This window comes from Crinia signifera, chromosome 2, assembly GCF_055691185.1.
Source record: "Crinia signifera chromosome 2, ASM5569118v1, whole genome shotgun sequence".
Lineage (NCBI taxonomy): Eukaryota > Metazoa > Chordata > Amphibia > Anura > Myobatrachidae > Crinia > Crinia signifera.
Window position 1 is genome coordinate 312,887,113 of NC_139218.1, and position 16,226 is coordinate 312,903,338.

Sequence of the window (16,226 nt, forward strand, 5' to 3'; positions counted from 1 at the left end):
CGCGTATTGCGCATGCGCACTGCGGGGTGGGGAGGCCCGCGCTCGGCTGAGGGGAAGCACGCGGTGGTGTCGCCTCCCCTTTGCGCTATTGCCGCGACTGCAACTGCTGGGAGGGGTTTCCTCTACCCGCCCCGGGCCGCAGTGCCCTCTGCTGGCTGCTGTGACATGCTTGCTTTTATCTTTTCGTTTGGAATTGTTATGGAAAATGTATTCGTGCTACAATATAGCAGAAGAGCAGGGACACGCAGATCATGTATATGTGACTGCATGTATACATTAAAGCTTGACGATGGCCATACACTTATACATCACGTTGATAAATAACTTTTTGAAGCTTGATAAGCCGCCCATACACGTCCCGATACGGGCGTGCGTTCAGTGCTCAACTAGCACGCATCACATCGCAATCGCATTGCATTGCCTGTGCATGCAGTGCGATGCAATGTGATGAAAACTAAGTACAAAAAGTATGTGCAAGCACATACTTTTTGTACTGTGCGATGAGGTGCCGCGGGAGCGCGCACCTCAAAGCACAGATCGGACAGCCCGCATCGCAGCGTGTATGGGCTGCTATACATCTGACCCTAAAGGTGCCCATACACAGTACGTTTTGTCTTCGATGCGTTCTGTACTAGATTGCATCGCATCTAGTTCAAATCACATGAAATACGCTAAAACAGTATGCGATTTGAACTAGATGCAATGCGATCTAGAACAAAAAGTACTCCATGCACATACTTTTTGTACTCTGCGATGAGTGGGAACACACATCACAAGCCATATAGGAGCACAGTGAAATGTGAACTGAACTTGATGTGGTTTAACCCATTTAGTGGTGTTTTTTTTTTTAAAGGTAGCTCTCCCCACTGGGCCAGTTTTTTTATGGGGAGCGCTACCTAAGAAAACCCACCGCGCTGTCTCCCAGGCCGGGCAACGCTGCTGAAAACTATGTCAGCTGCTCCACCGGCACTGCCCCCCGGCAACTCAGTCCTGCCCCCGCCCCCCTGTCATAAAACAGACTTGGGGCAGTAATACGGTTACTTTGCCATTTGTCTGTCATGGAGAAAAAAATAAATATGTACAGTATATAATTAGCAAGATAGTGCCCCAATTTTAAATTGACTAACCTTTACATGAGAAGGTTATTGGTAACTATCTCGGCTTGGCATTTTGCAACATGGGCGATGCGCTTAACACAAAGGATGAGCCTTACAGGGTCCTGTCTTGTATTCTCCACTGCTCTACAGTTCATCATTTTAGAGTTCATTGATGATGCAAACCACTTGTGGTGCCTTATAAATACAATGTAATAATAATGATGGCATCCTGAAGCTGTGATTGGAGGACTGTAGGAGTTTTCTCACTTGGAGCTTTTAAAAGTTAGCACACTCTGCACCACCCAAATATCACAATCCCATTTTTGCATTTTTAATGTACCCATTTATTATGTTTTATTCTGCTGCAAATAATCTGGGGAACATTTATTTAAACTAGTGCCAACAAGAATACATACTACTATTGTCCACACAAACCAAAATGTATTAAATAAAGGCCCCCCATACACCATGCGATTTTCTAGAGATGGTCGCAGATGAAAATGTCACACTGCTGGGAGAAGAGGCAGGGGAGGACGCTGGTAAGAGGAGCATGCTCCTACGACCAGCGACCATTCAGGGGCTGAAAACGGGAGCGCGCACCCGGCGATTTATCGCTGGTGCACACTCCAATTACTGGCAATATGGTCGCTCAGCGACCATATTGCCAGCAATAAATGTACCGTGTATACACAGCTTTAGATGAATCGGACTCAACAGCTGTACATCACAGGCGCATTATAGCACCTGCAATGTATCACATATGATTTCACTTGAATACTCCCGCCAGCTCCCCGGGAGTACTTTTACATATGATAAATTGTATGCAATTTATTGTATGTAAAAAATGGCACATCAAGTGCCAAATCATAAGTGAGCCTTCCCGGGGAGCTCAAGTGAAATCAGGTCTGGCTTGTCCTTAGGACGGGATGCAGTCATAATCCCGGCGTTCAAAATACCGACCACCGAAATCCTGACACTTTCTCCCTCTATGGGTGTCCACTAGAATAAATTAGTGTGCTGAGCGTAGCGAGGCATACAGCCCGCTGCGTGGTAAGTGTCCCCCCTTGTCGGGATTCCGGCATCGGGATTTAGAATTCCGGTATTTCGACCACCGGGATTTCGTATCAAACCCCTAAAGACAACTCGGACTAGTGTATGGGGGCCTTAACAGTCGATAAACAGTTACCTATTTATAGCGCTGGTATACAACATTGCACTTTATAATTGAGAGTAATCTAATCAAACAAAGACAGTAATAAGAGATAAACATGGGTGCGGGTAAAAGACTTAAGGCCCCCATACACTAGGGCGACTTGTCCTTAGGACAAGTCGCCCCCGACTTCCCCCTGAGCTTCCCCGGCTGCTCCCCGGGGGAGCTTGATTAGATTGACACTTAATGTGCCATTTTTTACATGTGATTTATCACATGTAAAAAACCCGGGGAGCGGGGGGGGGGGGGGGGGGGGCTACAGAGCAGGGCTGCTGGTGGGAGCAGGGGAGGCTGGGGACGCTGCGGGGGACACAGGCGGCATAGAGCCGGGCAGAGGGAGCCGGGAGCTGTCAGTGCTAGAAAAAAAAGCCTGAACAATGAATGGGCAGCCTGTGATTGGCTGAGCGCTCTCTCAGCCAATTGCTGACTGGCTGAGAGAGCGCTCAGCCAATCACAGGCCGCCCATTCATTGTATGGGCTTTTTTTTTTTTATTCAGTATACTGACAGCTCCCGGCTCCCCCTGCCCGGCTCTATGCCGCCTGTGTCCCCCGCAGCGTCCCCAGCCCCCCCTGCTCCCTCCACTGCCGCGCCGCCCCACTAGGTCCCAAGTCGGGTGGTCGGACGTGCAGCAGGTCCGACCACCCGACGCAGATCCGATGCGCACGGGATCGCGCATCGGATCTGAGGGGACATCAAAACTAGCCGATTTTGGTCCGATTTCGGCCAGATCCGACTGATCTGGCCGAAATCTGACCAAAATCGGCTAGTGTATGGGGGCCTTTAGACGCAAGAGGGCAGGCTTACTTCTAAAGCGAAATAGACATTGATACACATGGGTAAATGCTACATATTGCAGTCCGATCAGTCCAGCCAGATGGAAGAGGATCTTAGTGGGCTGTATCATCCAGTCACACAAGAGTGATGGCCAAGGGCCAGGAGGATGTGTGAGTGAATGTGTGGACTGCACATAGGGGATGGGATTGGGTTTGATATATTGGTGGTTCTGGAGTCTGATAAGCTTGCCTGAAGAGGTAAGGTCTCAACCAACACATTACGGTTTGAAGTGGCAGTGTCCCACAGCAGGGGGATGGGGGGGCAGTTGGAAGTCCCCCTGTCACACATGAATAGACACTGAGAATAGAATTTTCACCGCTGTGGGGGCATGCCCAGCAACTCCGTGAGCTGCTGGATATTATCCCAGCCCCTCTGGCTGCAGTAATAGACGCTGTGCTCACCGGCTGACAGGGGGGACTCCCAAATGCCTGCAAATTCTCATGAGAAGTGTGAGGAGACTTGTTAATCAGGTATATCTGCTTAAGCCATGTACACACAGTGAGATTTGGCCAGGTGATTTTGAGTAGATAGTCAAAATCGCCTAGATTCTAGAAGGTTAGCCAGATTCGCACAGTGTGTACGCTGCGGGCAAAAGTGATGCGTGGCATCGCTTTCGTACAGCCAAATAGACTGTGCAGGCAAGGCAATTTTGACTTGGCTGCCACCCGTAGTGTATTGGGCTTACGCAGCTGGGGATGGCAGTCGTCTATCTCCAACAGCTAACTACATACCGAACATCTTGATTTTGACTAAGCCAAAATCGCCCAGCCCGAGCCTGTGTGTGCACAAGATAAGTAAATGGTTGGATCTGCAATGTGATAAAAGGCCAGAAGAGAAGTTTTAAGGACCAAATAAGGGCTGGAGATTAGAGGGATGTCTTGTGTGTTGTAGGGGATTCCACAGAGTGGATCCTGCCAAAAAAAGTTGTGCATCAGTGTAGTAATGGGATCAGGTAATGGGTGTGATGCAAGACTAAAAACCCCCATACACTGGACCAGGGGCTGGCTGGCAACTTTTAGCCTAGGGGGCAAATCCAGAGCACTGGCCCATACCACTCCCCCCCCCCCCCCCCCCCCAAACTCACCGGAAGGCAGAATGCTTTGCGCGCCGGAGGAGCGATGACAAATTAGGCATGTGGCCTATCATAAGGGTGTGTGGCCTGTACCGGGATTGTATTGTGTACCTGCAGATTGCACATTGTGATGCTAATTACACGCAGCACACCTTGATGCCCATTACACCCCATACTGTGATGGCAAATACGCAATGCTCCCCACACCGTAATGCCCATTACGCCCCATATTATGATGCCCATTACACCGCACAATGTGATGTCCACAGTGCCAGATATTCCGCCACAGTGCCAGAGACACATATGCCCCCACAGTGCCAGAGACACATATGCCCCCACAGTGCCAGAGACACATATGCCCCCACAGTGCCAGAGACACATGTGCCCCTACAGTGCCAGATATACCCCCACAGTGCCAGAGACACATATGCCCCCACAGTGCCAGAGACACATGTGCCCCCACAGTGCCAGAGACACATGTGCCCCCACAGTGCCAGATATTCCCCCACAGTGCCAGAGACACATATGCCCCCACAGTGCCAGATATGCCCCCACAGTGCCAGAGACACATATGCCCCCACAGTGCCAGATATGCCCCCACAGTGCCAGAGACACATATGCCCCCACAGTGCCAGATATTCCCCCACAGTGCCAGATACACATATGCCCCCACTGCCAGAAACACATATGCCCCCACAGTGCCAGATATTCCCCCACAGTGCCAAATACACATATGCCCCCAGTGCTAGAAACACATATGCCCCACAGTGCCAGAATTTCCCACCAGCAACTCACCATTGCAGGTTAGTTCAAAACCTCATACTGCGTGCCCTCAGGTCTGCAAGCATCTATTTGCCACGCATGAGGGGATCGGGTGGTGAAGTGCTGGCTGGCAGAATGGCAGTGAGCAGAGAGCAGAGAATGTTTGTGTACATACAATCTCAACACATGTACAGAAATTGATCAATTTGAAATGAATAAAGCATGCAAAGTGCTGTAGTATAATCAGCTTGTGGAGGGATGATAGCTGTAAGGGGAGGCTGTGGTGTAGGGGGCTGGCGTCCCGACCCCCCACAGTGCACAGGTCCCCCAGCAAAACTTACAGTCCAATCAATATGATGTCCACTTGGTCCCTTCGTAGAGCATCGGTCCCTCAGCGCCGCTTCCCTCTGCTTGAGGGGTGCCGCGGGTTCTCTAATTGGCTTGGCGGTACAGGTGATGAAGAGGGAGAGCCCAGCAAGGGCACAGCTGGCCGCGGCAGCCCTCCTGCGCTGGCCGCGGCTTCCAGAATACGGCCGCGGCTACAGAAAAGTGGCCGCCGGCCTCCTGCACTGAGGACATCAGTACAGGGGGCCGGCGGCCATTTTCCTGTAGCCGGGGCCGTGTTCTGGAAGCTGCGGCCGGCGCAGGAGGGATGGAGGAGGTGGTGATCCAGGGCGGCCCGCAGCCAATATCTGGGCAAGCGGCCCGGGGGGCACATGGCACCCTGCCCCCCGGCCCAGCCCGCCCCTGCACTGGACAATTCACCAGCAATTTGGGCTCTTTTCCTGCGATTGTGGCGAAAAGGAAAAGAGCCCAAATTGCAGGCGAATGACATCGATTCTGGTGCAATGAGCGGTCCCGTGCGTATCGCACTGGACACTCACAGTTGCCCTGACTGGACAAATCTCACTGTGTGTACAGGGCTTTAAGGCCCCCAAATCTCACTGTGTGTACAGGGCTTTAAGGCCCCCATACATTGCAGCAACTTCTCTCCTCGGAGAAGTCGCACGCAATGCTCCTTGTGCTGCCTGGGACCTTCCTTGCAGCAGGATTGCTTGGATCGCATGCAATCCCACCCGGGCCTGCCCAGAGCCAGTAGCAATCCTGCAGAAGCAATCTGTGGGCATCTGAATAGTAAGTATAGACTTACTTCTCAGAGTAAAGGCTAAAGAAATCATTCGATGGTCAGTGACCATCAAAGGATTTCTCCTCCATTTGGCTACCTGCGAGGGGATGTGTCAGCTTACTTTTTAGAATTGTAATGATACCTGCACTTGTTTTTTTCTATATACCTGCTGGCCGTCAGGAGTACTCCAGAAATAGCTGCAATACCAATTGGATAAACACCAGCAGCTGGGAGAGGACGGAGAAATCCAACAAGTGCAGGTATCATTACAATTCTAAAAAGTCTGGCCAGACATGGACTATTATATATGAATTAACATTTGAAGGGACTGTACTAACGCTGACCTTTTAACAAACCTCAAACAAAGGACTTGTAATGGAAGCGGTACATCTGTCAGAACAGACTTAGGTCTACAGTCATTAGGTCGACCCCGGAAGGTCGACTGGCCCCAATGTCGACAGGGTTAAAGGTCGACATGGTCAAGGTCGACTTGACTTAAGATCGACATGGGCCAAGGTCGACATGGTTCTAGGTGGACAGTCATTAGGTTGACATGAGTTTTTCACTGTTTTTTTTACCCGAATGTCGACACAGTCGACATGGACACAGTTGGAGTTGAAGCGCAGCCGCTCGCTATGCTTCGGGCACACTATTTTATTCTCCCACCACGCCCTAGTGGATAGTAGGGCATGAAATACCGCCTGTCGGCACATGTTGGCTCAAAAAACAGTGAAAAACTAATGTTGACCTAATGACTGTCGACCTAGAACCATGTCGACCTTAAGTCATGTCGACCTTGACCCATGTCGACCTTAAGTCATGTCGACCTTGACCCATGTCAACCTTTAACCCTGTCGACCTTGGGGCCAGTCAACCTTCCGGGGTCGACCTAATGACTGCCGACCTAAGTGTGATCTGACAGATGACCATTTCCCATGCTAATACCACAGATTCCAGGGTTACTAATCCACCTATACTAACAATAGTGGGACCCTTTATGTTAAATGTTGTTTGTCCATGTCTAGTGCTGAGTGCACCGTGTAATTATATTATATATAAAAAATGTTTTATTGTAAATGTTTTATGCTAACACTGGCCAGTGATTGATATTTATTTTTTTCAAAGTGCCGGGACACGGAGCATAGCTCCGCCCCCGACACCCGCGAAGCCCCTCCCCCGTGTTTTGATTGGCCCAAAGGCCAATCAATCAAACACAATGGATGACCATCGATATGTTAAAATATCGATGGTCCTCCATTGCATAGTTTAGCACTATCGATGGACAGTTGCAGAATTGCCATCGATGGCAACCATCGATGGCAATGGCAACGATGGCCATCCCTACTGCTAATGTTTCCTAGCCCTGATAGGGGAGGGGGGTAGGGGGGAGACAATTATTGTCTATAGTCTACCTATAGTCTAAAAATGTTGACATACTTTAAAGGGGTAATGGAGTTTGGGGGCGAAGAGCACATATTGTCATAGAGGAAAGCAAATTTGGGCACAGTCCTGGAATTTTATAGCTATGTTCCCTCTGTTGGGCTAAATGGGGAGAGGGCAGAGACTGCAAGATGTGTCCGCTTTGGGCTGTCAGCATTTGATAAGTAGCCAACTGACCTAGTATAGGAAATCATTATACCTCCCAACTGTAACATTATGGGCAGGACAATGCTGTATTTTTGGGGAGGGGCTGGATTTAGGACAGGGCAATCTCACAGCAGTTCTGTGTAACATAACATTGAGAAGTTAGATGCACAGTGAAGGGGAGAGTCTGGGGTAGTTAAGCATCTCTGAGAGTGCTTGCCCGCCCCAGGTATGATTAAATGGATCACTCTTTGCCATGGCTTCAACTCTGACCTCTGGGAATCCTACTAAACTGTGCATGGACAAATGTGATAATGGTTCACAGTTACCTACATTCACAGGTATCGGCACATCACTGGGACCAGCTTGGCCACTTTGGATTGCTGAAGGCTATGATAACCTAAATCACTGTAAGAAAATCATTTTTTTTAACAATGAACAGTTGCCAGCTTTGGGGAAACACTTGTGGCACCTTATAAATAAAATGATAATAATTGCTATTGGGGTAGCTCGCAGTTTAAGGGTTTACTGCCCGATCATAATTCAATATGCGGTCCTTTCGGAAGAATGTATCCTTCTGCAGTCACAGGGATTCCGAAGGGTGAGTGGTTAGAGCTGACCCACGGCTGACCCCACTGCCACACCGACAGTATACCTCCCAACAGTCCCGATTTTAGCGGGACAGTCCCGATTATCAGGGCCTGTCCCGCTGTCCCACCAGCGGGCGGCAGTGTCCCGCGGTGTGGGGGGGGCTGTTGGGAGTCCCCCCTGTCAGCTGCTAAGCAGCGGGGAATAAACGCTGTGCGCATGCGTCTATTCCCGCAGCCAGGGGGCTGGGGGCATGGCTAGAGGCTCACAGAGCCTCTGGGTCATGCCCCCATAGCGGCAAAATGGGGGCGTGGCCTCACGGGAGAGCCGTGAGTATAGACCACGCCCCCAAATTAGGCCACACCCCCGACCTGCGGCACGCAGCAACAGCATCCCGCCTGCTGACCTGCCAAAGTTGGGAGGTATGCGACAGTACTGTCTGTAGCCCATAGTCTGTAGCTACAATGGCCTACCCAGGGGCGTAACTACCATAGGTGCAAGGGGTGCAGCTGCTATGGGGCCAAGAGCTTAAGGGGGCCCATCTTTGCTGTCAAACTAATATGTTTTGCATACATTTATCACCATCAGTTAATATATAGGGGGCCCTTACAAACTTTTGCTATGGGGCCCACGAATATCTAGTTACGCCTCTGGGCCTACCCCCATCTCAGAATGGCGGTATTCCAGGGACCTACTGCGATGCTGCCTGACATCCCCCATAGAAACCTATGGTGGAAGCGGCTGGCGGCGGTGCAGGGGGGGTACTTAATATTTGTGGCTAACCACCGAAAATGGGTGTTTTTAGGGAATTAGCTGCAAATATTATATGATGAGCCCCTCTAAGTGTAGTTCTTCAACTCTAGGACATTCTTTAGATTCCGTGGTAAGGTTGACATGCTGGGACTTAGTAGCTTCCTTAGGGATTGAGTAAAAACTGTAAAGGTGAGTACCCACGGTAATATTTAGTGTGCACTATCGTGCTAGTTTTGAATTGCATGCTAGATAGTGCACTCTCGTACCGTGTGTATGCACTACGTATGGTGCCTGCTCCCGCAGGTCATATGGGAGGGAGCTGCTTGGATGAACATACAACTTAATTCTGGTTAGAAATCATACAATAGTATAGTATACAATAGCTGTGACATCATATCATATATGATATCGTATGCACATCGTACGTTATTTCAGCATACATTTTATGCTATAGACCAGTGGGACATTCCTGGGAAATAGTATATAATATTGTACAGAACATGAATCATACCATGTGTACGCACTTTAAAGGTATGGACCTCAGAACGGATCCCTGCTGCAAACGCTGCCATTCTGGAGCTTGTAGTGCTCACCCATGTCTTTCCAACCAGGTTAGTGTCTGTGATTGCTGTTACCTGGGAGAGAGCAAATACTCCCCGAATATGGTCCGGCAATGAGGTAACAACCGGATCAATACAGGGAGGCTGTAATCTCTCCCTCACTGCCTCCCTGGTGACAGCCATCACAGGAACCCAGCATAGTACCTCACCCCTTTTGGGAGTGGATGAGGATGTGCTCTACAAACTCCATAGTGGCATAGTTTGATTCAGGGAACCTGTTCGGGCTGACATTCTGGGGGCTTGGCAATTTTGTTTTTTACTTAATCCTGTTTCCTTTCAGAGAAACACACATACACAATTTGCTTTGGGGCAAAGGGCCTGATTCAGACCTGATCACTCATCTGCAAATTTGCAGATGACTGTGAGTTGCTAATCGCCACCCAGACAGAGTGAAAACTGCCCTGTGTAAATCTGTGAGTGAAATGAGAAAATATCGCTATCCGCTATCCTGTTGCATAGCCATACGGAATTCACTCAACATTTCATGATTTTCCCAGTCTGTGCATATGTGAGTAAGTCTGACCCTTCCGCAACTCTGCCACAGAGACAAGCTGATCGAGGCCGATGCTGACATCACACACCATCCCTTAAATGCCTGAACATGCCTGCATTTTTTCTGACACTTCCAGAAACATCCAGTCACCACCCCAAAACGCCGACTTCCTTTTCGTCAATTTTCAAAGGGATTGCATTAGCTATTATTGAAATTTCAGCCGCCATTTTGCCTTGTGATGATCCATATGTCATTTGATAATTGAACAGATTCTAAATTTGCACATTGGCGATCAACTCTGAATAACCCCCAAAGGGAGAAAAACCCCAGAACAGGCTGAGCAGCACTGCAGGATGGTCTGGTCAGGGCCGGCGCCACCACTAGGCAAGGTTAGGCATTTGCCTAGGGCGCCGGCCACTGGAGGGCGGTAGTGAGCTGGCCAGCAGCAGTAGCAGAAGCACGCTACGTACCGCAGTCCGCAGAGGAGAGGAGGATCAAGAAGAAGCTGCCTGCAGACCCATGCCTCTACAGCACCAAGTGCAGCTATCATGTAAGTATTCGTTCCCCCCCCCCCTGAGCCCGCCCGTGTACTACCTTGCTGCCGCTGCGCTGCCAGGCGCTGACAGACTAGTCAGTCGCAAGTCATCAGGCCTGGCCTACAGCAGCCAGCGTGAAACTTCGGCGGCGGGCGGCGGCAGCAGCAGCCCCTGCCCCCGCCGGCAAGTCAGTGTCAGCGGCAGTGAGCAATGCTTTCTTGTAAATATCCGGCGGTCGGAGGCGCCGCCGCCGCCCGCCCCCTTCCCGCCCAACTCGGTGACACAGTCCAAGCTGGATAGTAGCAGTGATTTTTTTTTACAAGGGGGTGCTTCCCCCCTCTATGGGGGGGTTTCATCCTCTGGATGGTGGCAGTAATTATTTTCACAAGGTGTGTGGGGGGGGGTGTCACTGGCAGTAATTTCTTTACAAGGTGGTGCTTCCTCCCTCTATGGGGGGGGTTTCATCCTCTGGTTGGTGGCAGTAATTATGTTTACAAGGTGGTGGTGGGGGGGGGGGTGTCACTGGCAGTAATTTTTTTACAAGGTGGTGTTTCCTTGTCACTGCAGTGCAATCAATGCATTAAGACCAGGTAACAAGAGCAGATGATGTTATTCTCTCCCCGGTGACACCTTCCCTTCCTCCCTCTATGGTGGTGGTGGGGGGGGGGGCGGTATCCTGTAGGTTTGCCTAGGGCGCCTAGATGCCTTGCACCGGCCCTGGGTCTGGTGTGTGTATGACTGCTGTGGCACACATAGGCCCTTATTCAGATCTGGTTGCAGTAAAATTTGTTTGGAAAATGGGCAAAACCATGTGCACTGCAGGGGGGAAGATGTAAACATTTAAACATGCGTTTTGAACTTTTAAAGTTCATAACGCATCACATCGGTTAAAATCGCACCGCGTACCTTCGGGGATGCGATGCACGTCCCCGCGGGTACAATATTGTGTAGCACAAAAAGTATCTGCAGGCAGTACTTTTTGTGCTACATCGCATCGCATTAGTTTTGTAGCACATGCGATGCGATGTCCATGTCCAGGTAACTATAAAGTAAAAAAAAGGCTAAAATTGCATCGCACCCGCACAGTACAGTAGATCGCATCCTCCTACAAGTGCCAAAATCGCAAGGCACAAATGAAGTACAAAACGTACAGCACACATATCGGCACGTGTATGGGCACCTTAAGATTTGTGTGAGTTATTTTGTTTCTGTGCAGGGTAAATACTGGCTGCATTATTTTTACACTGCAATTGAGATTTCAGTTTCAACACACCTCACCCAAATTTAACTCTCTCTGCACATGTTACATCTGCCCCACCTGCAGTGTACATGGTTTTGCCAATTTTCCAAACAAATTTGTACTGCAATCAGATCTGAATAAAGTCCATGTGTTTGCACGGTTTGCATGTTTTTCTTTTGCACATGGTTTATGCGCAAGTGCAGAGTCCCTGGGCAAACAGCCTCGGCAACTTCCAGTCGGCGAGCCATTCACACAGAGCTATGCAGGTCAGGGGCAAGGGGCGGCGGAGTCGGGTGTCGTCCATGTGGACGCCCAGCGTTTCATGGGTGTCCCCATGAAAGCGCTGGCCATTCCCATGGGAATGCGGCATGCTGATGTGTGCCGGGGGCAGGCAACTGACATCAGCCGCTCGCCCGTCTTTGGCCGGAAGCCTGCAAATATGTCAGTCTGTACTGCCTTATATTTGCAAGCCCTGGAGAATTATTGTTTCCGGCTTGGGAGCACATGCAAGAGGATGTCTTTGTAACACATCCCCTTGCAATGGTGGAGGGGGGCGTGTAATTGGACGGGTGTGAGTAAGTTGTGAGCTTCGCAGTTTAGCGAGTTACAGGGCCGGTGCAAGGCACCGGAGCGCCCCAGGGGGGGGGGGGGGGGTACCTGTCGTTCGGCGCTGTCTATTTAAATCTGGTGGCGGAGGTCCCTGCAGTCCATTTAAAATCACGAGCGCTATCCGCCGGGCTATGCGGAAGCGCTTCTAGTGTGAAAACACTGGCAGCACGCTGATTGGCTGAGATCAGCATGCGCCGTGCTGCCAGAGTTTTCACACTAGAAGCGCTTCCGCATAGCCCGGCGGATAGCGCTCGTGATTTTTAATGGACTGCAGGGACCCCCGCTGCCTCCGCCGCCAGATTTAAATAGACAGCGCCGTAGGACAGGTACCCGGGCGGCACAAAATGCCGCCCTCCAGTGGCCGGCGCCCTAGGCAAATGCCTAGATTTGCCTAGTGGTGGCGCCGGCCCTGGCGAGTTAATTAGAATCAGGGCCCATTGGTATAAGCTGTTTGCTATGGGCAACTTCACCACTTTTTTGAAGATTTGATATATGTTCCCCACAGTTACCGAGACCTGGAATGCCCCATGCTTAGGGATGGCCATCGACCATCGATGATTATAAATCATCAATGTTTTATGGCCAATGTCAAATAGTTTTGACATCGATGTCAAGCTTAAATGAATAGTTTTGTTTTTGTTTTTTTCCCCAAGGGGCTGGGACATGGAGCATAGCTCCACCCCGACACCCGTGAAGCCCCGCCCCCGTATTTTTATTGGCCCATAAGCCAATCAATCAAATAAAATGAATGATCATCGATATGTAAAACATCGATGGTCATCCATTAAATAGTAATACCTATCGATGGCCAGTTATACTTTTGCCATCGATGGCCATCCCTACCCACGCTGCGTGTAGGAGGAGGCAGCTGGTATACAGGCTGACGTTCTATATTCCTGTCAGTGGCCGTTACAGCGTTCCTTCTGCTAATGCAATGATAACAGCGCCAGGCCTTGTGTTCTTCTTATGCCCCATAGTCTCCGCCCATAAATAAACATGACCCCGCCCCTCGCATTGATCACTCTGCCTTCACGTGCGCTTCATAGCCTTTCCCCGATTTTGCATCCAATCAGCTCATGCTGTGTGGGCGGGCGAGACACTCAGCCTAGTATCTGGTTCCCGTTGAGGGAGGCGTGACGCAGGGATCGGTAGGCGGGGCATACAAGGCAGTGGGTGGAGACGTACTACTCAGTCCCCTCCAGTACAGACTAGGAAAGTCGGATTCGGAAACGTCTTTTATTAATCCCAGCAGCAGCGGAGTGCGGGCAGCGGCGCGGTCAGGCCCTGAGTCAACATTGCGCACACTACAGGTATGTACCATGTACCGGAGGAGTCGCCGGGTCCCTCTGAGAGCCCACCATGCAGCTCCTGTGCCCGTAGGTCGGGTATTACCTTGCAGGGCGGGTGGGCCTGTCACGTGGCGGTGCCGGGGGCCGCTGTAGACAGGGTGGCTGTGATCAGGGTCGCTGTGATCCCGTGCAGTTATGGCAAGGTGGCACTAGCTCTGTGCGCTGGTTAGCCAGTGTGTGCATTTATCATACGTATAAAGTGCATGTGTTTTGTAGAGTGCTGGGGGTGGATGTGGGTAAGAATGGCCCCTGTGATGGGTCCTGTCAGGTGGCACAGCGATGTCCTCTCCTGTATCTCTCACCCTCTGTCAGACACTAGTATGGTGCCTGCGGCCAGGGAGGCAACTCTGTGCATAGAATAGCAGCATTGTGTTTATTATGAGTGTGTCATGTTCTAAGTCACTATTTACAAGTGATGCATGAACATGCTTTGCTTTTCATAGATTATTTTACAGTAGTAGCATTGTCTTTTTTCAAGGGGGTATTTATCAAAGTTCGGAAAGAGTTTAAAGTATTAGCTAATTGTACAGATTGTGCTTGGAAACTATTTGATTGGTAATTTATCACAATTGTATCTTTCCAAGCTTCGTTAAATACTTTTAATATCCTGCCTATTTTGCAGTACAATAAACACCTGTCCCTCATATTCTGCACAAATACAGTCTCTTGCATATAGAAGAGAAAGCTGCTTATACATTTGCAAAGCAACAAGTCTTTTAAAAGTACAATAATATATAGAAAGCTGGTAGTTCAACATCATTGCTACCTTCACTGCTGCAGTTTGGCATTGCCTCATAAAGTTAAATTAGGTGGGAGTGCAAAGGTAAGTGGGTTCATCACCCTCGATTTACTTCAGACACCACTCTGCTGCACGGGTTGTATACGTATACAGGCTTACTGTGTACTACATTACATCACGAGGCTGAAGTTGGCTTCTTATTCGAGCTCCAGCTTCTTATTCGAGCTCCAGCTTCTTATTCAGAACAATCACTTTTACAAGGGTTAATGAATCATGGACCACAAATTTCACTGTAGAAATCAACACAGGGGGGTCACGTACATATGACCCACTTGCAATTTATTTTGACCAACAATGATTTGGGCAGAAAATGGGCACAAAAATGGGCATGGGTCCCAGATATCATTTTGAATAAGTAGCTGGTGTTCTGCAAGGGTTAAAAAGCGTTGGTCAACAAATATTACACTGGAAACCCGCACAGGGGGGTCAATTACATATGACCCACTTGCCATTTCTTTTGACCAACAAGGATTTGGGCAGAAATAGGGCAGTAAAGTGGGCATGGGTCCCAGATGTCATCATTTTGAATAAGTAGCTGGTGTCCTGCAAGGGTTAAACAGCGTTGGTCAAAACATATTACACTTGAAACCCACACAGGGAGGTTGCCTACATATGACCCACTTGCAATTTCTTTTGACCAACAATGATTTGGGCAGAAAATGGGCACAAAAAAGGGCATGGGTCCCAGAATCATCATTTTGAATAAGTAGCTGGTGTTCTGCAAGGGTTAAACAGCGTTGGTCAACAAATATTACACTAAAAACCCGCACTAGGGGGTCACTTACATATCACCCACTTGCCATTTCTTTTGACCAACAAGGATTTGGGCAGAAATAGGGCAGTAAAGTGGGCATGGGTCCCAGATGTCATCATTTTGAATAAGTAGCTGGTGTCCTGCAAGGGTTAAACAGCGTTGGTCAAAACATATTACACTTGAAACCCACACAGGGAGGTTGCCTACATATGACCCACTTGCAATTTCTTTTGACCAACAATGATTTGGGCAGAAAATGGGCACAAAAATGGGCATGGGTCCCAGAATCATCATTTTGAATAAGTAGCTGGTGTTCTGCAAGGGTTAAACAGCGTTGGTCAACAAATGTTACACTTGGAATCCACACAGGGGGGTCAGATACATATGACCCACTTGCCATTTCTTTTGACCAACAAGGATTTGGGCAGTAATAGGGCAGTAAAGTGGGCATGGGTCCCAGAATCATGATTTTGAATAAGTAGCTGGTGTCCTGCAAGGGTTAAACAGCGTTGGTCAAAAAATGTTACACTTGGAATCCACACAGGGGGGTCAGATACATATGACCCACTTGCCATTTCTTTTGACCAACAAGGATTTGGGCAGAAATAGGGCAGTAAAGTGGGCATGGGTCACAGATGTCATTATTTTGAATAAGTAGCTGGTGTCCTGCAAGGGTTAAACAGTGTTGGTCAAAAAATGTTACACTGGAAACCCGCACAGAAGGGTCACTTATATATGACCCACTTGCCATTTCTTTTGACCAACAAGGATTTGGGCAGAAATAGGGCAGTAAAGTGGG

At 49.4% G+C, this 16,226-nt stretch overlaps 1 protein-coding gene across 1 annotated transcript in view; it reads left to right on the plus strand.

Annotated features, from left to right (window-relative positions):
* Positions 1 to 13,657: 13,657 nt before the first annotated feature.
* SLC25A30 (solute carrier family 25 member 30) overlaps positions 13,658 to 16,226 on the plus strand; it is a 37,300-nt gene continuing 34,731 nt past the window's right edge. Inside the window, exon 1 of the mRNA XM_083168962.1 lies at positions 13,658 to 13,835. The gene's annotated coding sequence lies outside the window, so the exon portion shown is untranslated. The remainder of the gene's footprint in view (positions 13,836 to 16,226) is intronic.